Consider the following 27042-nt stretch of genomic DNA (forward strand, 5'->3'; position numbering starts at 1 on the left):
TACATTAACTCTCCTGCTTCCTGCTACAGTATTATCCACAGAGACCTGGATCATCTTGATATTCTACAGAACATGATACTAACTGAACTTTGTTGAACAAAATATGATAAGTACTCTGGATGCCCAGATGCCAACTAGTGGGAAAAAAAGACTCCCTCAAAACTCAAAGTCTTTGCCACATTGGTGAAATCTTTAGGGGTCCACTGGTTTGGGACAAGACGCTGCACCTTATGTGCCCCCTATCACTATGAAAGGGACAAATAGTATAAAAAAAGAAAAATAGTATTTTTTTGGAGCTCTTTGGATTTGAGGCATCATACACCACGTTGGCAATACAGCACTGATTCATCTATTTCCTAGTTCAAATAATGTCCAGAGCAAGAGGAGATTTGCAGTAGATCCAGGACGTAGGGCAAATTACCTGCTCCTTGGCCACTGCAACTCAGCAGGACCTGTGGTGCCCAGATATCCTTGATAGGTAAAGATGCCATGCGGAGTCTCAGGAATGTCTAGTAGGAGGTCTACAGCACAGACCTCTAGGGATCTGGAACGAGGTTCTACCTTCTGTAACAAAGAACTATTTGCCATTCATTTGAGAAGCAGCTCCTGTAATGCCACTGAGCCCTAAAAGGGACTTTGAAATTGATCATGGGGCATCCGATGACTTTGCAACTGGAGCTGCCTTTCAAGTTGCAGCAACAGTTCATCATATAAGGGAAATGAACAGGTCCAGAGAACACAAGTAAGTTAAATGGATAAATGGTCCAGGTCCCTATGTCATCCACCTCTGTTGCACTGACACCATTCTCTCAGCTCATGCATATAACCTCAGGGGATCCGTATGATCAACTAACGAAAGAAAATCTTGGGCCTTCTTAGTGTGAGCTGAAATGGACTGCTACCACATTACAGCTCTACTCAAGGTGGCCATAAAAATAGCAATGAGGGGGGACGAGGGGAAGAAAAAAAAAAAAAGCAATGAGGAGAAATCTTCCCAGCAATCAGAGCTGTGAGTAGTGTATATTGACTGAAAAACAACAAAAAACAAAACATACAACCTGAAATTATGTTTTATTCGGGGGCTATACTGAGGTCTATAGCACAGGAGACAGCCTCTCAGATAGCTCTGAGCAACTGTTCCAATGAGGTAAGAGAGGAGCCAGGATATTTAGGAGTTTTTGTTGGAGAAAAAAAAAGAAAAGCAAACCCATATAGTTGAACATCAAAAAATTACTGCTAATCACAAAAAAACAGACAAGTTAATGAATTTCGTGCTTTTCTATGTATGGGAAGATGCAAGAGTCTGCATTATTGAAATCATTCGTTTGATATGCATCTTAACTATATAAAGGCAGTGTCTATTTTTCTCCATCCTGAAGAATTCCCCTCAGGGAACACCGTGCAGAGGCTGATGGTCTGATGGCAGGCAACGTTCATGGTTTACTGGAATGGCAGGAAACAAGTTTTGTCCACATATACTTTGTATTTCAAGAGACGAGGTCTAACGTAGGTATGTGTATGGACTCCTGAGCTGTGATGAGTAGTTTGTCTAGTAGGTCAGGGACCTAGAAGGAGTAAGATGGGAAGATCAGAGACAAAGGGGTCTGAGGAGGGTGAACCTGTGTGCATGAGCACAAGTGTGTGTATCTTCGTGTTTCAAGTCAGGGCCCACCAAAAGCATCCACATCAGAAGATGCACTCAGCAGCCATGTGGACAGGATGACATATCTGGTGGATATCAGCTAGGCTCTGTCTCTTATAACTCCATTGCTTGTGTGATGGACAGCATGGGCTCCGTCTGTCCAAGGCTGATCTAACTTAACATTTACCATGTCACCAACTGTGCCACGTGGTACCATCCCTTGGAGGAAAACAGCCAGCCTCGTGGTGGCAAATTGATTACATCTGATCTCTTCTATTCTGGAGGGGACAGTGATTCATTCTTACTATAGTTTATGCCTATTGCACACGTGGTTGTAATTCACTGCCTGAAGTGTCTCTGCCAGCACCACTGTGAAGGCTCACTGAATGCCTGATTTTCCGTGCGTTTGAGTGACACATAACCATGGGTACCTAATAACGGAATCCACTAGTCCTACCATATACCAGACCATCCAAAAGTAGTCAGCCAGGTAAATGTTTGGAATGCCCCATTAAAACCTCAGCCCTGGCACCGTCTTGGGAACAACATTCAGGGATAGGACATTCTTCTCCCTCCGGGGATGCAGTCTATGCATTGTACCAATAACGAGAATATACAGGTTCTGGAATCAAGGGGTAGAATGAAGCGTGCCTTTTCTCACATTGACTCACAATGAGCAGGTTGCCAACTTGCAACCTGAGGCTCTACTGGGTCCAAGGGCCTGGTTCACGGAAAATGAATGCTTGTTCCAGCGGATGAAGTAAGGTTTCAGCTTCTTTGGATTTCTTTTGTCCTTTTTGCAACTTCTCAAGTAGGATACTTACATGGATCTTTAATCTTCAGCCTTTATTTCTCTCTAACACGAGCATTTAAGGCTATAAATATCTAAAGAGTGTTTGTGATATGGTAGTATGTTGTCATTATTTTTCATTTCTGCATACTAAGTGATTTCCACAAGAGTTTCTTCTTTAACACATCAGTTATTTAGAAGTTATTTCATGAATTTCCAAATATGGTATTTTTCTAATTTTCTTTTGGTTAATTCTTTTCTTTTCTCTTCTGTCTTAAGAAAGAAGTCCACTTTCTTTAATGTTGTACAGAAAGTATGTGTAGAACCAAAAATAAAGTAAACATTATCACATTTGTTTACACCACAATCTAGTTTTTCATATTAACTTTGCTATTCAAACAACAGAAAGTAGGTGGTCATGTAGGGATTGGGAAAGAGATAAAACCGAAAAAACTTTTCTAGCATGTTTATTCTACACTGTGTACAGCTGTGCTCACAAAGACAGCTTCTCTTTTTTTTAATTTATTTATTTTTATTGGAGTATAGTTGATTTACAATGTTGTGTTAGTTTCTGCTGTACAGCAAAGTGAATCAGTTATACATATACATATATCTACTCTTCTTTAGACTCTTTTCCCATATAGGTTATTACAGAGTATTGAGAAGAGTTCCCTAAGGAGCCCACCTGCCACAACTAAGACCTGGCGCAAACAAACAAACAAACAAATAAATATATAAGTTCCCTGTGCTATACAGTAGGTCCTTATTAGTTATCTTTTTTTGTTTTGGCTGCTTTGGGTCTTCCTTGTGGTGTGCAGGCTTCTCATTGTGGTGGCTTGTCTTGTTGCGGAGCACGGGCTCTAGGTGCGTGAGTTTCAGTAGTTGTGGCGCACGGGCTCAGTAGTTGTGGCGCACGGGCTTAGTTGCTCCGCAGCATGTGGGATCTTCCTGGACCAGGGATCAAACCCGTGTCCTCTGCATTGGCAGCCAGATTCTTAACCACTGCGCCACCAGGGAAACCCAGTTATCTATTTTATATACAATAATGTGTATATGTCAATCTCAATCTCCCAGTTTATCCCTCCCCACCAAGACGGCTTCTCTTACTTCTCTGCTGCGCAGGAATTCAGTTGTGTATAAAATTGAACCTGCTCAAAAGCTGGGGGAGACTAGATATGATGGGTCCATATCTGGGTGTATCGTTGTACAGTTCAAACAGTGGTGCAGCTACCAGCTCGTAATTTTTAAGGACTGCAGACAAGGCTTTCTCTTGAAGTTGAACCAAAAACAACTTCTTATGTTCCTTAGGTTTTGTAATATGTGCAGGAATATATGGATACTGAGAAGGTTCAAAATTTGGTCTCCACCAGTTACCATTGCAGTCATCAATGTCCCAGTCTTGCAGGACTCCATCTTGACGACCCAATAGCTCTGTCATTAAGCATTTTTGTCCGTCGACTTCATCTTCTCCTATGTTAAGCTACCACCAGGTAATTTGAAGAAAGTTGTTCCCAGCTGTAGCAGCAACACATGGGGTAGCCGGTGCTCAGGAACAGTCAAAACCCCTTCTACAGTCCTCCTCCTGCCAATTTTATCAAGTTCCTCACTCATGCGCTGAAATCTGGCTGCAACAGAGCTGTACTTCTTTTTTTAATTATTATTATTTTATTTTATAAATAATATCTGGGCGTTTATTAACCAATGGAGTTATTGCACAACAAACTACCTCACATCTTTCAGGAAGCAAAACCACTACCTTTGAAAAATAAAGACGTCACCCACTGAATTTGAACACAATTAAAATGTGCTTTAAATATTTCTTTGGGGGAGGGGACACAACATTTCCAGTCAATTAAGAGAAGCATCGTAGAGTCCAAGTCTTTTATTTTCTTTACACCCATCATGCCATGAATTCATAGGGAATGGGCTCCAACAGTTCAGACTCCTTTCCATTGGTTCTCACGACGTGTGCTTCTCTGGGTGGAGCAGGCTGGCGCTTCAGCTGAACACAAGTACCCTTCTATCTGGCTTCCTTCTTTTTCTTATCATTTTCCTTCACACATTTCAGGAAGCAATCTCGGCTCTTAGAGTGCTTAATATACTTGCTAGGCACATTAATTCTCTTGGCAAGAGTCTTGCCCTTGTTCGTCTGTGGCACCACGGACATGCTGGCGAGCTCGGGCACTGGAGGCAAGGGGAAAGGGAGAGGCAGGGAGATGTTCCCTGTGCCGGCAGAGGTTATCTGCATTCCACGGAACAGCCGCCGCCCTTCACTAACAGGAGAGTGCAAGAGCTGGTTAATACTTTCTAATTTAATTGAATCAGAGAGTGAATCAGTCTTTTGAGATCTGATGAAAATAACATTGTGGGATCTTTGTTCATAAACGCTCCCTATGAGATTCACTGTTGTTCTATTTCTGCCCCAAAGTTAAGCTTCTTGGTTGCAGAGTTTAGTCAATAGAGTAACGTCTTGATCTGAATATTGCAGAAAGTAATGTGTCAAATATCCCATGGAGGGAATTCCCTGCAAGTCCAATGGTTAGGACTCCCGCTTGCACTGCCCAGGGCACAGGTTCAATCCCTGGTCGGGGAACTAAGATCTCACAAGCCACGTAGGGCAGCCAAATTAAAAAAAAAAAAAAAATTCATGGAGAGTAGCATTGTGAATTTCTCTTTGTAGTTCTGTCCATTTTCATTTATATACAGTATTTTGACTATTTAGTTAGGTTCACACAAGTTTGTATTTGCTTTATTTTCCTGGCGTAATAAACCTTTTATCGTAATGGAGTGATCCTCTTTATCTGTAGTAATGCTTTTTGCATTAAATTCTATTTTGCCTGATAATAACATGGCTACATCTGCTTTCTTTCCCTTAGTTTGTCTAAACACAAGTATATCCTTTTGCATTCCTCTACTTTAGATCTTTCTGAAAATTAAACCTTTAGATATTTCTTGTCAGCAGTATAACGATTTCTATAATCCATTCTGACAATCTGTTTTTTGTTTGTTTTTTGGCCGAGTGGCTTGTGGGAACTTAGTTGCCTGACCAGGGATCGAACCCGGTCCCTGCAGTGAGAGCACTGAGTCCTAACCACTGGACCGCCAAGGAGTTCCCTCTTGTCCTTTTTAAATTAATGTTTTTAGTTATTTGTATTTTATATACTCTTTTACAATTTATATGGTAATCAGCGCTCTCTTTGGATTATTTTGTCCATCTTATTTTATGCTTTCTTTTCTATTTTTATTCCTCTCTGGCTTTTTTTGGATCAATTAAATATTCTTTCTACTTACTTTCTTAATTTTTACAAGTATGGGACATATTTTCAGCTTAATAATTTTTACCCTGATATTTTGACATTCATATTTAACTTAGTAAAATCTACAATGAATAGCTTTACGGTCCTTCAAACCACACAAGGATATTTGAATATATGAACCTCACTTCCTCTCTCTCTTCCGTGTTCATCTTGCTCTTTTAAGCCCAGCGGACAGTATTATTGTTTTACACTGTCAATGTTCTTCATTCTTTCCGGCATCTCCGATCTTTTTTCTGGATTGCTTTCCTCCTGTCCAAAGTACATTCTTTAGAATCTCCTGAAGTTCTGTTGGGGGCACACCCTCTGTAGTCCTTCCTCGGTGTCCTGGGGGGACTGGTTCTAGGAGCCCCTGGGGATGTTCAAGCCCCTTATATAAAATGGTGTCGTATGAGGAATACAGTCGACTCCCCTATGGGCAGACTTAACTGCCGATCGAAGTACTTGTGCACAAACGATGGAGAAAGAGAATACACAGTAAGAGGAGCCCTTAGGTTGTTAAATAACCAGAGACTTTCCTGCTTATTATAACTCATGACCTGACTGCCTGAAAGATTACTCACGCCCGAAAATAAGCAAGAAGCTGTCTCCAGGAAGAAAAGTGAAAATATTCTTTAGAGGAAATTGGGCAGCTCTGAAGCATCTGCCTGTGTCTGCTGGACTCACATTAATGCCTCAGGGCAGGTTAAATGTGGAGGCACAGGCTGAGTCTCAGGCTGAGGGTCAAGGACTCCTGGAATGCTGGCGGTGGTGGGAGGAGAGCTTAAGGGCCAACAGGTGGGGAGACAGGAAAAGGCTGGAGGTCCCAGCTTCATTTTAGGCTGGAAGGAACAGGTTTCCTGTTTAGAAAGGCTGGGGAGGAAGTTTTACATGATAAATGCAAATATCTACAGGATGTGATCAGGCCCCAGGGCAGGAGAGAAAGCTGCGTCTTGGGAGATAGACTAAAAGACCTGCAGAATTCACCCCTTTCATTGTTGTTGTTACGGTCTCTTGCCCAGTCCATCCTGAGGGAGGAGAAGGGGTACCAGAAGTGAACACAAATTCGTAGAGTTTGTGTTCCAGAAGCGTTGCATGTGAATGCAATTCCTTGTAAACACTTTTGGTTGTTCTACCCCTGCTCGTGACACTGCATGATTTTTTTTTTTTAACCTAACCCTGATGTGCTCTCAGGGACCCTAATTCCACCCCAAGCCCTCTTTGACCAGAACCAGAAGGTGGGAGATTTATGCCTTGGGGCAAGGCTGCAAATGGCTCTGATAAGGATGCAGAAGAGCAATTTGCCAGATCACTGACCCATACTGCATCCCTGATATGCTGTTCCTCTGCCTGAGGAAGACACCTGGGTACCTCTTCTGCGAGGCAGCTGTGAACACTGGGGCTGTTCTTTGGCTGCCTTTGCGGTTGTCCACCGTCTTCTGCTAGGATACATCTGGTTTGTGCTTGAAGTGGATGTGATTAAAGAGGGGTCTGAGAGGCACCTTCACCTCTACATTCCTTCATCTTTATGGGTGGCACAACTCCCCTCCCCCCCAGGATGTGGGATTATTTGTGAGTTATGATTTTGGTCAGGGGAAGCAGGTTCAGAGGTTTCCACTTGACCTTGCCCACTGCCATAGCTCTTCTCCACAGGCTAAGGACCATGTAGGGGTTCTTCTAGCTGTCAAGCATGTCCATTGCAATTCTGTATTTGTGGATTGGGGAAATGACCGTCAGGTGGCTCCATGGACATGGTAGACTCACTAAGGAGGCCTGGTCCAGGACTCCGTTATTACCTGGCCCCTGGAATGATGATGCTTCAAGCCTCGGGATTTTTTTTTTTTTTTTTTTTTTTTTGGCAGCAACTCGAGGCTTGTGGGATCTTAGTTCCCCAACCAGGGATTGAACCTGGGCCCACGGCAGTGATAGCGCCAAGTCCTAATGATTGGACCGCCAGGGAACTCCTAAACCTCAGGATTTCTTTCTTTCTTTCTTTTATAGTTTAGTGTTTTATTTTGAGATTTTTTTTAAGTACAAAAAAACCAGAATAAGGGGCTTCCCTGGTGGCGCAGTGGTTGAGAGTCTGCCTGCCGTTGCAGGGGACACGGGTTCGTGCCCCAGTCCGGGAAGATCCCACATGCCACGGAGCAGCTGGGCATGGTGAGCCATGGCCGCTGAGCCTGCGTGTCCGGAGCCTGGGCTCCGCAACGGGAGAGGCCACAACAGTGAGGCACGCGTACCACAAAAAAAAAAAAAAAAAAAAAAAGAAAGAACGAGCCCATTTTCAGATTAGGCAGTTTATTACTCACACAGAGAGTGAAAGTGAAAAGTCAGAGGTGCCAGATCCTTGTGGCCCTTGTGCAGGGCGACACCAAGACAAAAGGGGTCCAGCGTGGCACCATGGATGACGCCCAGGCTGTGACGCAGCTAAACAGCTTAGAGCTGGCAGCCACGCTCTAAGTGGGAGGAGGGGTGGCAGGCCGAATTCCGAGGTGGCCCCCCAAGAGTCCACCCCCTGCTGTACATGCCTTCCCTGTGTAACTCCCTCCCCCTGAGTGTGGGTGCCCTCTCTCCTGGCGAAAGTGCTAAGGGCGGAGGTAGGCAATTCCACACCCAGAGGGTGTCTGTGTTGACTGACCTTTATTCCCCACCACCGCTGGCCTGTGACACTGACCAGACAGGTAAGGTAAATGCAGATGCTGTAGGAATCACTAGCCCTGCATCTTTCAGATCTTTATGGAACTAATTTCTGCAATGTCCTCCGGGGCACGGAATTGTTTTTAGGTTATTATCTTGGCTGTAGGAGGCCCTTTCCAGGACTCCGACTGGCCATTCCTACCATAATAGACATTATTCCTCTGGTAAGGGAAGCAAGACTGGCCAAATAGCCACAAGGTGTGTCTGGGATCCCACTTGACCCTCTGTGAGATGGACTCTGGCCAAGACTTATCTTCCTCCTGACCGCCCTAAGCCTCTCTGTCCAAAGAATCCTAGTACTCCAGGGATTAGGCTCAGATAAGCACCATTATCTACAAATGTGGCTTTCAGTGAAATGAGCACAGACTGAGATGAAAGAATCCAATTCCAGATCCTCTCATTTGCTAGGTGTATACCAGGCAAGATCCTTAAGCTTCCTGAGCCTGTGTGCTCATCGGTAAATGAAAGCCAAAAATATTCTTCTGATAGTTTCTTGTTTGTGCTGCTGTGATAAAATTACGTACCAAGTGCTTTCCACACTGCCTAGAATATAGCCTAACGACCATCAATACCACTCGCTTCTTCTTCTGGAAAGTGTAAAGAGGAACAGAAATGTATATTACGTTTATTTGTATTTTAACAACCCACATTGTCCGTTTTTAATTATTCCTCATTTATTTCCAACTTTTGTTGTTTTTTAATAACATAGAATTTAGGGGTAGGAATTCAGGACTAGGTCACCCATCAAGTTGAAGGAATATTCTTACATGACAAATTGGTTAGATTAAGTCCCCAAGAATCAAATGAATTGATCCTTATTTTCAAATAATTGAGCTATAAGATTTATCTTTTACTTCTATGTTTATGATTCAAAATTTTTATAGATTATACTCCATTTAAAGTCGATTTATCTTTTACTCGCTAATATATAATCTCTATCCCTAGCCTAGGATTTAATTTGGAAAAGATTTTTTTTTCACTGCATAGCTCTAGAATATGTGTGCTTCTGACCATAGCTGTTAGGAATGTGAATTGGTAAAGCATTTCTGTAGAGCAGATGTTATGGCTATTTAAAACAGATTTCAGTGGGAATTCCCTGGTGGTCCAGTGGTTAGGATTCCGAGCTCTCACTGCTGAGGAACTGGGTTCAGTCCCTGGTCGGGTAATAAGATCCCACAAGCCGTGTGATGCGACCAAAAAACAAAAGAAAACAACAACAACAAAAACCCCACAGATTTCGGGACTGCAACCTTAGAGTATATGACCCAGTGGGACTGGGGGAGGGGGCTGAAGAATTTGCATTTCTGACAAGTTCCCAGACGATGCTGGTCCTGAAGCTGCTGGTCCGTAGACCACACTTTGAGAACTACTGATGTAGAGAATTCTGGTAACATTTACTTAAAGCCAGAAAAATATTCATAAACTGTGACCCAGGATAAACGAAGATGAGTAGCCCCCAGCCCATCACCTGCTTTGGAGGCTCTCCAGCTGACCCCCCAGGACCTGCTACAGCCCCACCTGGTCATGCAGGGCACACCCCCCAGCACTGAGGAGTGTGGTGAAGGCATGACCCACCCAGGGCAGCCCCAGGTTCTCAGGGTGTGGCCGGGGCAGCAGAGGGGAAGGGCAGTCAGGACCACATCCCAGCTCTCTGACCCTGCTTACGTTTTTCCTATTGCACTTATCAACATATATCATAGATTTGACTGGTTTATCGCATCTGTTGCCCGATCCCCTCACCTCTCATCAGAATGCAAGTTCCCTAGAGCAAGAATTTTTGTATATTTTGGGCAACAACAGTGTTTGGATCATAGCAGGTACTCAGTAAATATTGACTGACTATACCCATATGTCTGTATGTTCATAGTACTATTTCTATAAGGGCACAAGAAAATGGCAGCAGGCTTTCTGTGGGCAAGGGACATGGGGAAAGGACTGGGAGTGAGCACAACTTTCTACTGACTCTGTTCAGTCCTTTGAATTTTTCCTACCAACTGTTAAAAACAAGATGACATGCCCAAGATGGAGTTGCTCATGCTAAACCCCACGTCACCAAACTGAAACTTATTTATACTTTTGGCTCTCCCTGAAATGGAATCTTAGCCCAGCCAATCAGGAATTGCCTGACCAGCACTAGGGAGGTCAGCTGCCTGGTCGACCTCTGCCTGCCGACCCCTAAAGGGAAGTAACATTGCAATAACCAATCTGCTTTTTTTGCCCGATATAACTTCTTGTTCCTGCTCCTCTGTGCCTATACGAGTTTTTCATTTTGTACAGCTACTGGGGGCTCCTTTCTATCTGCCAGATTGGGTGCGGCCTGATTAGAATCGATTTTTGCTCAAATAAATTCTTAAAAATTGTGATATGCCTCAGTTTACTTTTTAACACCACATGTCACCTAGCTTAAAAAAAAGTTAGATCCCTATTATTGATTAGGAAGAACAAGTTGTAAGAGAAATAGGCATAATAGGAAAAAACTTAAGGAACACACACACACACACACACACACACACACACACTTAAGTATGGTTTGGTTAGTTAACACCTGAGACAGGCTTGAAGAAAAGTTCAGTGTTCACCGATCATACTCTTAAGTGGCCTGGACCTGAGGCCCTACCCCAGGCCCTCTCCCAGGCTCACTCCAGGGGGTCCCACAGGTCCTTTCCAGCCCTTTCTCCAGGCCCATGTTATTTGCAAGTGTCAAGTAACAACAGTTAATAATTAATGAGGGAAAGAGAAGCCGGCCTGGGGCTGCTTCGGGAAAAAGAGAAAATCTCTAAGTCCAAGGAACTATAGGCCAGATGAGAATCCCGGTGTCCAAAAGGGACACAGAAGGAAACATTTAAAGAGAGAGAGAAAGGGGAGAAGCTGTGAACGAGATCCGACGTGATTTGTAAGCATCTCCGCTGGGAACCGGGAGCTGGGTTGAGGGATTAGAAGAGAGAAGCCTCCAGGATCCCGAAGGAAGAAGGCCAGGTTGGATCTCCAGTAGAAGCAGCTTGGAACTGGGAGAACCAGGTAGAAGGACCTACTAGAGACAGGAATTTCACAAAGAGGGACAATAAACTGGAAATGTTCTCCCAACAAAGCCAGGAGCGGTTTCTACCTTGGGTAACTGCTGAGCTAGTTATTTATTCCATTAATATTTATTGGGCACATCATTGGGTCAGACCCTATGTCAGAAAAATCATTCTCATTAAATGCAGAAGACTTAAGTGACCTGAGACTGTCTTACTGGAGACTTTGTAGGAGGCACTGATACTCTCCCCAGCCTTCCTTGGAAGGTGGCAGAAAAGCGGAAGACCTTTCCCACCTCCCAGATGCGGGGACTCCAGGAGAGGGGCGCCTCCTTCCCTTGGGAAGCAGCTTCTGTGCTTGCCCAGCAGAGGGCAGCCGGAGCCTGGGCACCAGGATCCCAGCCACCTGCTCAGGGAACCGGACAGATGGGTACCTATCCCTCACTGCCCACTGCAGTTTGGGCGTGATGCCCACTTGCTGACGGCGGTGGCAGCCCTAGAGAAACAGGATGCACCAGGAGGCTGTAAAAAAATGCTGTTTTGAATTCTCTCTAAGCTGTGTCGCTTCTGCATGGCGTATGCTCAGCCCTGGCGCCCTGCCACGATCCCCCTCTCTAGCATACTGGGGCGAAGGATCATTTCCGTCTCATCCCAGGGCAGCCTGCTTGCCCCGTTTCTACTCACTATTCAAAAATCTGTTTTTTCCAGGGCATAGAATCCTAGAGCCCCAGAGCTGGAAAAAAAAAACTCGGGGGGCTGCTTTGTCCAGGAGTTGCCATTTCAAATAACTTCAGAGGCAGGCGGTGAGCCTCAATTTGTGATGCTGATTTAGGGCGAGACGGTGGGGAATTACAGCGGCGATGGTGAACCGGAAGCCTAGCCTTGTGCAAAAGCACCTCCGTTCACTTGTTTTTCTAATTGGGAAAAAATAAAACATGGCCTTGGGCTGAGCTGGGGTCCTGACTGCCAGGTCTGCCCCTTCATCTTACAGTGAGAAACTAAGGGGCGCAGAACGGGGGGGGAACTACTTGCCCAGGATAGGGCCCGACTCCCTTTCTCACCCCAATCCCGTCTCTTTCGTGTTGTTTGTCCCTTGGAGGCACAGGGTCAATATCAAGCTACAGTAGTTGGGGATGACTTGGGCTTCCAGCTCGCCCTGCCCCGCAGCTGCTGATTACTCTTGGATTGCTTCATTTCCTTCCCTGGCCACCGATCCCGTTTGGAGCAAGCAGCCTCGCCCGGAATACAGGGCACTCCTTTTCCTCGCGGTGAGTCACAGCCTCGGAGCTGACTTGCAGACAGCCTGACTCTGAGTAAGGATCCTCTCCTCCTACTGCTTTTTCCAATGAATACCGCCAGCTGTGGCGTTCGCTTCCTCTGGCCATCTCCCTCTGGCTGTGCACTTTTATTTACTCCGGTTTTACTCCTTGACGTGAGGTCCTACGGAGAAGTAGCCAGGGACTTTTCAACCTTGATTCCTCAGATCTTACCGAGAAATAAGGATAAGAAGCATAAAGTGCTGTTTTCCCATCAAGAGCTAAGGTCCCAGGGATGCTGCACTTGCTTGGTGTGGTTTTGCAAGCAAACCACTGAGGGTGGTTTTCTAAAAATCCAATCTTATATTTTTTTATTCAGGCAGCCTGGCATTGCTACCCTCTCAGGAGGCCGCGGTGGGCTCGGTGGGGATGCTTCATTAGGGCACAAAACTTTCGCTTCAGCCTCCGAGTAGCAGGAGCTCCCAAGTAGCAGGAATGGGGGCTGTGGCTCCATTATCAGTCATAGAGATACCTTTGGGACCTGGGCAAGGATTTACGCCAGCTCATTCTCACCATGACTAATCCCTTGAGAATTAGCACCAACTAACCCCATTGTCATGGAGCTCCTGCTTGCAACACCTCCCAAACTGAAGTGCAAAGATGACTAGGGTCCTGAGAATCTGGTCTCAAAAGAACATGGTCTTAAGAATATCATTTGAGTGGAGGAAATAACCTCCACTCAGATAACTTTCAATAACCAATTTATTCAAGGAAAAAGGACCAGAAAAAGGAACAAACAAACAAAAAAAACCCTAATGAGATTAGTTACCTGCACGGCATAGTGGGAACAGGATTGAAAGAATAAAGGATATGAGGGGAATGACACTTCTCTGAAACAGCTTTTTTTTTTTTTTTTTTTTTTGCGGTACGCGGGCCTCTCACTGTTGTGGCCTCTCCCGTTGCGGAGCACAGGCTCCAGACGCGCAGGCTCAGCGGCCATGGCTCACGGGCCCAGCCGCTCCGCGGCATGTGGGATCTTCCCGGACCGGGGCACGAACCCGCGTCCCCTGCATCGGCAGGCAGACTCTCAACCACTGCGCCACCAGGGAAGCCCTGAAACAGCTTTTTGTTCTGACTCGCCTTTGGAACCATTGTAACATTTAAAATTTCAAAAATAAATAAAAATAGGGGCTTCCCTGGTGGCGCAGTGGTTGAGAGTCCGCCTGCCGATGCAGGGGACACGGGTTCGTGTCCCGGTCCGGGGGAATCCCACATGCCGCGGAGCGGCTGGGCCCGTGAGCCATGGCCGCTGAGCCTGCGCGTCTGGAGCCTGTGCTCCGCAACGGGAGAGGCCACAACAGTGAGAGGCCCGCGTACCGCAAAAAAAAAAAAAAAAACAAAAATCAAAAAAACAAACCTGAAGAATCCTTGAACCAGGGACAAACGCAACATCTGGTCCTCAAGCTGCTGCCTGCCCTCCCCCAACCCCGCCTCGGCCCCTGCCCCATGTCATCCCCTTTTTGAAACAATAGGAATAATCCCACATCTCCCACAGGGGAACATCCTCAGCTGGCCGCTTCTCAGAATCTTTCCATTCCTGCCTGGCACCGTTGCCCCTGTGTCCTTCCCCAGCACCTGCTGAGAAGCCCCTGGCCCTGGGTGGCCACACCAACCCCTGCAGCTCTGTATTCACACCCCAACGCCCAGTTGGAAGCACTGGGACCCTGGGCAAGGCGGTGGCTTGGCAGGCGCTGGGCACGCCCCTCTGTCAGTGTGGTTTTTCACATCCTGTCCTAGTGGTGTGTTTGTCTTTTCACTCCCGGATCCGGAGCTTAAGCGCAGGAACCAAGTCTTGCTTTTTTCTCTCCCCTAGAACAAGATACAGTTCTGGAGAGCATTTGTTTAATAGTTGATGGATGTTTTCCCTTAAAGCAACGTTTCTTAAACTTAAAACCACAACCTCAGTAAGAAATATTTTTTACATTATGATCCAATTTACACACTCATCCACACATGTATATAATTGAAATAAGAGTTTCAAGAAATAATACTTACTATGTTAGATGCGCTTTGAGATTTTCTCTTTTATTTCATTTTATTCCTAAATGCTTTGTTGGGACTTGGTAGGTGGAAAGCCACTGTTCGAAAGCATGAAAGGAGAAGAGCTTCCCTTCCAGCCAGGATCAGATTAGGATTAAAGTGTAAACAAATGAGGGCCTCAGCCAGCTCTGATGTGCAGACAAAGGTCTTGGCCTCATTATCAAGCAGAGGCCCAGGTAGGGTTAGTGGATACATGCTGGACGTCACACTCCGGGCAGTACCTGGGCCTGGGCGTGCCCTTTGCAGCGTTCTCGTTCAGTCTTTTCTATCTTTCCTTCATTCCTTTCACAGGGCAACCTCCGCCTCACAAAGACTTCCTCTCACTTGGCTTGGGGCGTCACTTATATTTCGTGCATACCTCTCTGATTGATCTTATCACACTGGCCTGTGAGGCAATTCCTTTTCACATGGCTGGCTGCTCACCTGAGTGCCTGGAGGGCCCCTGGCCTGGGAAAGCCACCCAGCAGGACTGCCTTGTGTGAATGAGGAGAGATGAAGGACTGCTCTCAGGGGGTCCGCGGGTGTCACCTCTTCCTCACGGCTGCTGGGTCGGGAGTGGCCGAAGGCTCGGAGCTGCTGCAGGAAGGGCAGGCCGTGGCAGGAGCTGCCCAGGGGCAGTGACTGGAGTTCAACAGTGAATTTCCAAAACTCGGTTATCTCTTCACTTCGTCCAGAAACCTCACAACTTAAGAAATCAAGACGATAAACCTGGGCTTAGGGTGAACTTTGGTGCCGAGGCAGTCTCTGAGGACTGGGGTTCCTGGAGCCCTGATTACAGTGGCGGATGACCGCCAACTCGGGGCCTGGCACTGAGGGTCTGAATGTGACCCAGGTCACTCGCCGCGGGTAAAGCCAACCCCGGGGCCTTGGAGCTTCCTCTTCCCTTTTGCCGTGCCTCGCTCTGAGCAGATGATGTGTATAAAACTGCGTGGGAGGGCAGTCAGTGCTGTGTCTCCACCTTCCGTGCCAATGTACCAATATTCCGGGTAGGAAGTGTTTTGGGGACGGTCAGGAATGACATAGATGGTGAAACATAAATAGTACATAAATCGCATTATGTCGGAAAATGTAAGTCAGGGTTCTGCTGGTCCTGTGCTGGCGGTAATCACACGTCTTCCACGCAGAAAGAAACAACGAACACAGAGCTCCACTCCATAGAGAGCTCGCCACCTCAGGAAGGAACCGGGGTGAGAACATCCCAGAACATTCCAGCTGGCTGCCGCCTGTGTCTGGGCCTCACTTGCTTTGCGTCTTTGCTCTTCCAGTGCCTTTTAAGAGGACAGCATCGTGCCGTCTGCCAAGGGGTACAAAGTTCAGTTTTTTTTTTTTTAATGAATTTCAGCAACAGGATAGATTAAAAACAGACACAGAACCAATGACTGTTCCTCTTAACTGTTTACCTAGCTCCGCCCTCTCGTTGTTGCCTTGTTTGTCACACAAAAAAGAGAACCTGGCCCTTGTTCCTCAGGAGCTCATGGTGTTCAAGACAGGTAAAGTGGCAAGGCCTCCAGGCGAGGAGCACAGAGGGGTCTCAGCCCTGTGGTTTCGGGAAGCGACTGACACCTTCTGAGCCCCAGTTTCTTCTCGGCCTTGGAATTAGGATGACTGTACTGCACCCAGGCCTGCTGGGAGGAGGGAAACGAGGGGACATAGGTGGCAGCAGCTGAGGTTTGGGAGAAGTCGGTAACTTTCTCAGGTGACATTGGAGCCTGTTGCCTTCTGAGTGCGGAAGGAAGGTGGTAGTGAAGAGGCAGACTGGGCCGACTGGATTTTTCCCGTGGTGAATCCGTGGAAAAGAGAGCTGCATGGACAGAGAAGGGCCCCGGCCAGCCAGAACCGTCTGGAGTGTGTCCTGGCATTGGTCGTGCGGCGAGCCTTCGTGAAAGTCATGGCCTAACAGATTAGTCTGGGCACCTGTGTAGCTCGGTTGGAAGCCGGGTGAGGCTGGGGGCTGGGGAGTAGGGGCGAGTGGCTGCACTGAGGGAGGAGAGAGTGAGGGGAGGGGCAGGTGTGAGAGAGTGGCCACGGGAGGACTCAAAACTGGGTTTCCCTGTGCTCTGTCAGCCCCCTCCCCCCTCCCGCCCCCAAGTCCGTGTCTTTGCCTTTCTCCTCCGGGTCCTTCTTTTTTTTTTTTTTTTAACTATTCATTTATTTATTTATTTGGCTGCACCGGGTCTTAGTTGTGGCATGCAGGATCTTTAGTTGCGGCATGCAGGATCTTTTAGTTGTGGCATGCGGGATCTAGTTCCCTGACCAGGGATCGAACCCAGACCCCTGTATTGCGAGCGCAGAGTCTTAACCACTGGACCACCAGGGAAGTCCCCGTCCGGGTCCTTCTGTCTCCCTGCCACCCCTACTCCCCACATCCACCCTGTGTGTCCTTCTACCACCCAGGTCAGTGCGTATGTGAGGCTCAGCCAGTGCTTCAGACGACGCAGCTGCTGCCCAGTGGGTGCTCCCTGGGTGCCGGGGGCCGGGCTGGCTCTGACTGGGTCATGAGCGGGAGGGGCATGCCACCCTTTCTTTAGTCTGTGAGTGAGAAAAGCGCCTGCTGGCTACACCTCACAGGAAGCTCAAGCCAAAGGGTAGCACCTGACATCAGGTGCGGCACAGCCAGCTGGGTGAGAAGGGGAGGTGATGCCTCTGGGCTGCTGAGGCCGGTGGCTCCTTCTACCCAGGGCCAAGGAAATCAGGTCACCCTGCCCCTCTTCCTTCTGCTAGATGCTGAGGCACCGACTGCTGCCTCTGGAGCATCGAAGAAATATTCATGGACTAGCCGGCCAGGGCAAGGTACCTGGGTGAGGGTCTCAAACTGGTGGCCCACAGGGCCATCCCCCCTGCAGATGGCCTTTGTTTGGCCCACACAGGCCCTCTCACTCTGTTACACATCTCCCTTGTCCCCTCTCTGCCTCCTGTATTTGCCTGCCTTGTCTCGCCACTGAGCTTATGAATTTAGCAACCCCACCCTAAGAAACACAAAGGTGCTCCAGGAGCTTCTGACATGGCTGGGAAAATAAGACCAACATACAGGCCAAGAGGACTGAGCATGCCAGACCCAGTGTGTGGGACAGCCATCCTACTTTTGGAGTTTAGACGAGAGATCTCCCATGGAGGTCATGATAGAGGAATGTACAGAGGTGAGTTGCACACTGAGCCTCGCTGGAAGAGGAATGTTGGGATGGAGACTAGGGAGGAATGTTCCAGGAAGGGGAAGGACCGGAGGGGACCGCCTGGAGAAGTTTCACCTGGCTGGGCTTCATTCCACACGCAGCAGGGGGCACCTCTGAGGTGTTTGCATAAGGGAGCAATGACGGTGGCACAGAACAGTTCAAGGAAGGTAGCAGGGGCGGGGACAGGGGTGGGAGCTGAAAAGAGGTACCAATCTGGGAGGAAGTTTGAAGGATGTAAAGACCGGGCAGTGTGCAAGCTGAAGGGTCCAAGGACACTAAGCTTGAAGCTTCAGAGCATCACAGAGACAAAGCTCTTGAATCATGGAGGTGGGGAAGTCGTGAGAAGGCAGCTGCCTGGGGTGGGGTGAGAAGTTGAGAAATTTTGATTTCTCAATGTGTTACATTGAGAAATCAAAATGTAACAAATGTGTTACATTTGATGGATGAAAAAGGTAGCAGGCATTTAGAACCGTGGACCCAGAGATGGAGGTGGTGATTTAGGGCGGCAGTGGATTAGAGCAAGAATCCCAAGGGAGATGTGGAGGGGGGGAAGAAAAAGAAGAGAGAGGGAGAGGCACTGGGGAAGAAGACGGGCATGGAATCGGAGAGGGAGAGCAGAGAGGACAACCTTAAGAAAGAGGTCCACTGACATCATCAAGTTCAGAGGATTCAGGAAAAGCGGAGCAGAGCAAAGGCTGGGGTCTGGAGCCAGGGAGCGGCAGACATTTTGGCAGGTGTGGAGAAGACGGCCACATATGTCACAATCAGAGAGACAGCACCGGTGGAGAAGAGGCTCCTTATCTCAAGGAGCTCGTGGTAGATACAAGTGATGTCACCGATACCGACACCGGCTTGTGGTGAAGGAAGGTACAGCATTCATCTGCGGGGCGCCAAGCGGAGTACTGGCGACCTGTGCTCAAAAGACCTAAACTCCCCCCACCCCTTGGATTTCACGGAAGGATTTTGAAAGGCAACATTTGGGGTGAGAACTGCCAGGGGCATGACTTTCTTCTGATTGGCTGGTAGTGAGGTAACAGGGTGATGTTTCGGGAATCTTAATCATCAACCTTCAGGTTCTAACCAGTCTGGGGTCTACTGCCTGGGCTCAGCATGTAGTCACTGTCCTCCACCTGGGTGGCAGGGGGAGCGGGGGTGGCGGTGGAGGTCTTAGTTTTGGCAGAAGGTAGTGTCACATTGTGATGTATATCCCTTGAGGACTCTGGGATATAGGGCTAGGACTGGGATATAGAACGTGGACTCTGTTTTTTCGCTGAACTATTGTCATTACTTTTCTTAACTGCTTTTCCTTTGTTTTTGCATTCCCTCACTTCTCTGCTAAGTAACTCCTTGTTCCTGCTCTGGAACTCAGGGAAGTTCTAGGAGTCTAAAGCCTTTTTCTACAAACAAGAAATGGGGGACACGGAGGGGCTTTTGTATCTGGGAGAGCGCCGTAGGGTCCTGCTCGGTTGTGACAGTAAGAACAAAAGGAGAGTCCTGGAAGTTTGAAGGCAGAAGGAGATAATGGTGAGAAAAGTACTGAATCTGCTACGGAAAGATGATAAAATGAAGAAACGGCTCAGGCGCGGTGGAGGGGGTGGATGGAGACGCCAAGCTTGGATTTCACAACGGGCTGCATGCCCTCACCCCTCATCTCGGGCCCAGCCCTGGGTCCCCCCACTGTCTGTGCCCCTCACTCTTGGACTTGGGCAGCAGAGGGAAGTCGGCAGCTGGCCAGGTGAGGCACCTTGGGGGAAAGGCGGGGGTGTTCTTAGCTCAGCATTGGGACCCAGAGCACCAGCATCGATTCCTTTTCCCTCTGGCCCTGGATTCCACTCTCCTTTCTCTCTCAGGGGCCCCCATTAGAACTGGTAGTGATTGTCCAGAGGGTTGGAAACGTCCGTGAAGCCCTCTGATTGGCCCCCGTTTTAGGCTCCCCAGGCACAAGCAGACGGACAGGAAGTAAAAGTGGGTGACCACGAGGAAGGGGGGCGGGGCGAGGCCTGGGTTAATCATCACAGTTCTCGGCGGCAAGTTCTCAGTCAGCCTTTGCTGAGGTGGCGAGTGACGACAGATTTAAAGTTCTCTCGGTGGCAGAGTCTGTCTCTTCACGATCTGGTTACCCACCCACGCGGACCCCACAACGAGCACCAGGCCAGCAGGCCCTGTGGATACAGGAACATCAACAAGCAAGGAGGTGCCTTCGAGGATGACCTCACTGGAAAAGCAAACATACACCCCCGGGGCAGGGAAGGAGGTGCGTGTTCACAGCTGGGCTGGGGAGGCTGCTCTAGAGACGGCAGGGCAGGAAGGGAAGACGGATGGATGAAGGAGAGTGGTCTTGGTCTACACTGCGAGGCACAGTGTGAAGGGGAAGACAGATTTGTGCAGGAATGACAAGTAAAGAGCTGGAAGGAGAAAAAAAAAAAAAAGCCTACTGCTGGGGACGAGGGTCCAAAGGTCTCATTCTGAAAGAAGTTCTGACTGTGGGTAAAATGTTACCTAACGGTACTGCACGCTACAGAGAAAGTGTTCTTGAACAGAAGAGTTGATTGATGCGGCCAACTTCATTATCTTCTTATTTTAAGAAACTGCCGCAGCCTCCCCAGCCTTCAGCAGCCACCGCCCTGATCAGTCAGCGGCCACAGCATCGAGGCAAGACCCTCCACCAGCAAAAGGATTATGACTTGCTGACGGCTCCGATGATGGTTAGAATTTTTTAGCAATAAAGGTTTTTTTTGCGGTACGCGGGCCTCTCCCGTTGCGGAGCATAGGCTTCGGACGCACAGGCTCAGCGGCCATGGCTCACGGGCCGCAGCCGCTCCGCGGCATGTGGGATCTTCCCGGACCGGGGCACGAACCCGCGTCCCCTGCATCGGCAGGCGGACCCTCAACCACTGCGCCACCAGGGAAGCCCTAAAGTATTTTTTAAATTAAAGTATGTACATTGTTTTTTAGACACAGTGCTATTGCACACTTAATGGACTACAGTATAGCGTAAACATGACTTCTATGTGCACTGGGAACCCCCTCCCCCCCAAAAAAGGTCTCATTCTGACAGAGAGTTCAGAGATGCTAAAGAGGGAGATTGATACTGATGAAGGAGACGTAGGTGGGCCATTAGGCCACTGACCACGTGTGACCCGAAGGAGATCTAAAACATCCTGAGCCTTGAAACTGGCATTTTCTCTTATAGGCTTACAGGTGGGCACCTAACTCGTAGTTTGGCAATACCCTATAAATGAGGACATTCACATAGCCTATAACCCAGCTACTCCACCCGTGCTAGGACACACACGCACGGACACATACACCTTATGATGGACAATTATGCAGATTTTAAGGGAAAAGAATCGGGGAGCTCTACATGCAAAGGTATCTAAAAATGTTAAGAGAAAAGAATCAGGGAGCTCTATATGCAAAGTATCTAAAAATGTTAAGTGAAAACAACCAGTTGTATAACTGTGTGGTAGGATTTCACTTGATTAAAAAAAGAAACATGGTATGTATTTTATATTATAGAAAAACATAAATACTTTCTATGTGTCTATCACAGGAATTTTTTAAGAAACCACTTTGTTGAGGTACGATAGACATACAAAAATCTGTACCTATTTAATTATATTAAATGATGTCATGAGTTCACAAGGAACTGTTAATAGCAGTTATTTGGGGGGTTAGATTAGAAAATTGGGGTTCTAAGTAGGGGCACTTTTAACTTGAAACTCTTCTGTATGGTGTATTTTTTTAATTTAATTTTTTAAAATTAAAAAAATTTATTTTATATTGGAATATAGTTGATTAACAATGTTGTATTGGTACAGCAAAGTGATTCAGTTATACATATATGTGTACCTATTCTTTTTCAAGTTCTTTTCCCATTTAGGTTGTTACAGAATATTGAGTAGAGTTCCCCGTGCTATACAGTAGGTCCTTGTTGGTTATCTATTTTAAATATAGCAATGTGTATATGTCAATCCCAACCTCCCAAGCTATCCCTTCCCCCCATCCTTCCCCCCTTGGTAACCATAAGTTCAATCTCTAAGTCTGTGAGTCTGTTTCTGTTTTGTAAATAAGTTTATTTGTACCAGTTTTTTCTTTTTAGATTCCGCATATAAGTGAAATCATATGATATGTCTCTCTCTGTCTTACTTCTCTTAGTATGATAATCTCAGGTATCCATGTTGCTGTAAATGGCATTATTTCATTCTTTTTAGTGGCTGAGTAATATCCTATTGTATACATGTACCACATCTTCTTCATCTAGTCATCTGTCATGGACATTTAAGCTGCTTCCATGTCTTGGCTGTTGTAAACAGTGCTGCAATGAACACTGGGGTGCATGTATCCTTTCGAACCATGGTTTTCTCTGGATATATGCCCAGGAGTAGGACTGCTGGATCATATGGTAGCTCTATTTTTAGTTTTATAAGGAACCTCCATACTGTTCTCCATAGTGGCTGCACCAATTTACACTCCCACCATGTATGGTGTAGTTTTTAACATCTGAACGTATTATTTAGCTTGATTGTTTTTTTAGTGACCACAGTTTGTGAACTAAATAGAATGCAAATTTGATAAATATGAATATGAATTCTTTTTTTTTGGCTGCGTTGGGTCTTCGTTGCTACGCGGGGGGCTTTCTCTGGTTGCGGTGAGCGGGGGCTACTCTTCGTTGTGGTGCGCAGGCTGCTCATTGCAGTGGCTTCTCTTGTTGTGGAGCACGGGCTCTGGGCACGCGGGCTTCAGTAGTTGTGGCGCGCAGGCTTCAGTAGTTGTGGTGCACGGGGTTACTTGCTCCGCGGCATGTGGGATCTTCCTGGACCAGGGATCGAAACCGTGTCCCCTGCATTGGCAGGTGGATTCTTAACCACTACGCCACCAGGGAAGTCCAAATATGAATTCTTATGGGGACAATGGAACAGAGGTCTCTCCTTTTGCTCTCTCTCCCTTATCTGGCCTCAAAGCCTCACCCCTGAAAGTTGCTCCTCTGGTTTACATTGGAGGCAACCCTGGGTGGTGGGAAGAACGCTGGGTTTTGAGTCATTCATCCAGGGCCTACCAGGGCATCCTGTACCAGCCAGCATTCCAGGCCCTGCTCCACCACTTACCGTGTGGCCATGGGCTCTCAGATTCTCATTTCCCTGTACAGTAGGGTAATAATACTTGTTCTGCCTACATTACACAGTTGTGAAGATGAAACAATGCTTTTGAAGGTACCTGGAGGGTAAGAGCCCTACACAAATATTCAAGGTTTTCAGAAATCATCGTCAGAGGCATTACCCAAGGTCACGGTGAAAAAGTTCAATTCCCTGCAGATGGCGGGTATGGAATAAATTAAATGGACAGTCCTGAAATGAATATATTCGGGGGTAACAGTAGGTTGCCTGCAGGAATAAAGTCACTTTTAGAAAAGAAAACTGGGAAGCAGGGACTTTCCTGGTGGTCCAATGGGTAAGACTCCGTGCTCCTGATGCAGGGGTCCCGGGTTCGATCCCTGGTCGGGGAACTAGATTCCGCATGCATGCTGCAACTGAGTGCACATGCTGCAACTAAAAGATCCTGCAGGCTGCAATGAAGATCCTGCGAGCCGCGACAAAGACCCAGTGCAGCCCTAATAAATAAATAAATATTTTTTTAAAAAAAGAAAGAAAACTAGGAAGCATCTGTGCATAGTGGATGAGACCACCAACTCCAGAAGCATTTCATCTTAACAGATGGTAAGTGCAGTATATAGAAAATTGGGGGACACCCAAATCCAATTAGTATCCAAGTGTATCGAGTGCTCGCTAAACACCAGGTATGCGCCAAGCGCTTTACTTATTTAATCCTTATAACAACCCTATTAGCTCCACTTTACAGAGGAGGAATGTGGGCCACAGGGAAGCATGGTAACTTGCCTAAGGTCAGAGCAGGGAAATGGTAGAGCAGGATTCTCATTTCAGACAGTCAGCCTAGGTGCTGAACTACCCCCTAGCTAAAATGCTGGAGTGCTTGCTCAGGAAGATCAGATTTAAGATAGAAAAGAGTGGCGGCTTTTCAACATCCGACTGAAAAAGAAGGTATTAACATATTGTTTCTAAACTGTCCAGATAACAAGAATCATTCTTCTTCTTGTAATTGCTTCTCAAACTGTAACGTGCCTCTGAGTCCCATGTGGACCTTGTTAAAAATGCAGATTCTACATAGAGAACAGACTTGTGGTTGCCGAGCGGGGTGGGAGGAGGGATTAATAGATGCAAACTATTATATATAGGATGGATAAACAACAGGGTCCTTCTGTATAGCACAAGGAACTATATTCAATAACTTGTGATAAACCATAATGGAAAAGAATATGAAAAATGTATGTGTATGTATAAATGAATCACTTTGCTGGTCAGCAGAAATCAACACAACGTTGTAAATCAACTATACTTCAATAACAAATTTTTTTAAATGCAGATTCTGATTCTGCAGGTCTGGGGTGGGCCTGAGGTTCTGCCAGCTCCTTTGTTGCTGGTCTGCAGACCACACTTGGAGAAGCAAGGCTCTAGGTAGAGGGAAATTGGAAATGGATCTCTCCACTGAAAACGAAGAAACTGGGCTTTGTTAGAACCTCAGTCTCCCGTGAGGCAGTTCCCAACAGCTGAAGCCCCTCCGAGCCCCCAAACATCTGAATTTCTGGGCCTGCGGGGCCGGTCGCTCCCCTAACAGACAGCTTTCTCTTGCTGAGGGGATCAGATGCGCGAGGGACCCTGAGCCAGCTGGGGGACGCCCATGGAGAGCAGGGGGCAGCCTCCTGTGCTCTGGAGATGTCTGCTGAGAGAAGAACGATGAATCAGAGTGGCCTGGATGATGAGCTGTGTGGGCCGGAACAGGAGGGGGAGGTCTGAGGCGGGTGGAAGGTTGACTTTGCCTTCTCGGCTGTTGTGCTCAGGGCTGGTCCTCGCTGTGAAATTCTGGGTGTGAGGAGTTTGCGTTTTGTGAGGGCGAGGGCTGGTCAATCTTGTTGCTCTGCCGGATCCACGCTAGACTTCTGTTCAACGAGTGAAAGGATGAAGAGCTACGGAAGCAATGGAGCATCTGAGGCCATTACCCTCTACCCAGTCTGTGGGAGGGCCGTGAGGATGACTCACATCCTGCCACCACTCACTTTCTCAGCCTAAAGCCATGTGTCCAGGGGCACGGTGACAGCCAGCTGACCCCTTGTCCCTTCTGCCACAGGAGTGTCATTACACACAGTTCCTGAGTTTCCAGCAAGTTGCCTTTCTTCCGTGCTTTCCTGGTAAGAGCTGAGAAAGTTGGGCCTTGGGGAAAATGGAGTCCTGGGTGAGGTCTCCGGAGAGGCCTTTCTGAAGAAGTGTCCAGGAAGAAAGGGCTTGATCGTTTTTTTAGTGACCACAGTTTGTGAACTAAATAGAATGACTGATAAATATGAATTCTTTTTTTTGTTGTTTCGTTTTGGTTCTTTTTTGGCTGCGTTGGGTCTTCGGTGCTGCCCCCTCTGTCTGGGTCCTATGCCACAACACGCCCAAGCGTGTGAACTCAAAACCAAAGGGAAGAGACCAGGGATGAGCAGTCGGAAGGAGGCACATAAAGTCTGGAGTGGGTGGACTAGTCCCCCACCCCTTGTGTTGGCAGAGGAACAGACTGACCCGTTTGTCTGGGCCAAACAAAATCCAGCTCTTTATGGCTGTGGAATGCTGGCCTGAGGCAGCTCTCCACATCAGAGCTTGTCTGTGCGGGTGCTTGAAAGCGCCCCTCCCCTACCTTCCCTCTCTCTCCGGAACAGTCCCTGGACCTCGTGGGGGCAGAGCCACGGATACTGGGTGGCCAGTCCTGTTTGACGGGGAGTGAGGAAATATTTGACGATGGAAGCCAGCCACATCCACAGCAGGTGGGAGTGTGGTGGTGGGATGGTGATGTGTGGTCCTTACTTGAATCATTATTTTGAACCTGTTTCTGTAGGCATTGACTACAGCCGGGTACAAGACAGGTTCCCTTTCTTTCTTTTCTCTCTTTTTTTTTTTGGCTGCACCAAGCAGCTTGCATGAGATCTCAGTTTCCTGATCAGGGATTGCACCCAGGCCACAGCAGCGAAAGCCCAGAATCTGAGCAACTAGGCCACCAGTTGGTGGCCTAGAACTCTTGACTTCTCAAGAAAGGAAACTCCCCCACATTTCCTTTCTTGAGAAGTCTGAAAGAGAACAGAGCTTTCAGCAGCTCTAAGACATGGTCAGGCCACTGCATCAACTTACTTTTTAGGAAGAATATGTGCTTTGACTTCCTGCCTCTTCTTACTCTGCAGAAAGGGAGGGCAATCTTTTTTTTTTTTTTTTTTTTTTTTGTGGTACGCGGGCCTCTCACTGTTGTGGCCTCTCCCATTGCAGAGCACAGGCTCCGGATGCGCAGGCTCAGTGGCCATGGCTCACGGGCCCAGCCATTCTGCGGCATGTGGGATCTTCCCGGACCGGGGCACGAACCCGTGTCCCCTGCATCGGCAGGCGGACTCTCAACCACTGTGCCACCAGGGAAGCCCGGGAGGGCAATCTTGAAGTCAGGTCTCCTAGAAATGCCCTTTTCTTTTCTGACAGGGTTGGAAGAGGGTTAAAGTACAGGCTGTAAAAGCAACAGAGTTAACAAAAATAAAGAGGAAAGAAGGGGGAAGTAAACGGGTTAAGTGCAAAGAAGAGTTACCACCTAAGGGCATCCTATTTGCCTCTGCCCTTACTGACAGGGAAAAAGCACTTACAGACTCGAAGTTTGTGGGGTTCTTCACTGGTTTAACTGTTGCTTCATTCTCTGTGCCTCAGTTTCTTCGTCTGTAAAATGAGGTAAAAGTACGTTAAGAGAGGTTTATTAGAGGATCACGTGAGCATTAGCATGTAGAGCATCTGAAACTGCCTGGCACAGAGTAAACGTGGTAGATATTACCACTACTTCATTCGTGACTGCAGTCGAGCGGAGGGGAGTGGTGGGTAGAGAAGAGGTGGTTTTCCTTTACTCAAAGGCTCCCATCTTCTTCTCCCTGAATGTTCCTCTCCCCTCTCCCATCCAAGTCCTAATGGATGGCCTCTGAAACTTCCTTGGATCCCAGT

The 27042-nt window shown here is 47.5% G+C and overlaps 1 protein-coding gene and 1 pseudogene across 1 annotated transcript in view; one reads left to right on the forward strand and one right to left on the reverse strand.

Annotated features, from left to right (window-relative positions):
- CHCHD5 (coiled-coil-helix-coiled-coil-helix domain containing 5) overlaps positions 1 to 25383 on the forward strand; it is a 47846-nt gene extending 22463 nt beyond the window's left edge. The window contains exon 6 of the mRNA XM_033838508.2: positions 25169 to 25383. The gene's annotated coding sequence lies outside the window, so the exon portion shown is untranslated. The remainder of the gene's footprint in view (positions 1 to 25168) is intronic.
- On the reverse strand, positions 2675 to 4599 carry LOC101333450 (cleavage and polyadenylation specificity factor subunit 5 pseudogene; annotated as a pseudogene).
- Positions 25384 to 27042: the final 1659 nt, after the last annotated feature.

Source organism: Tursiops truncatus, chromosome 14, assembly GCF_011762595.2.
Source record: "Tursiops truncatus isolate mTurTru1 chromosome 14, mTurTru1.mat.Y, whole genome shotgun sequence".
Lineage (NCBI taxonomy): Eukaryota > Metazoa > Chordata > Mammalia > Artiodactyla > Delphinidae > Tursiops > Tursiops truncatus.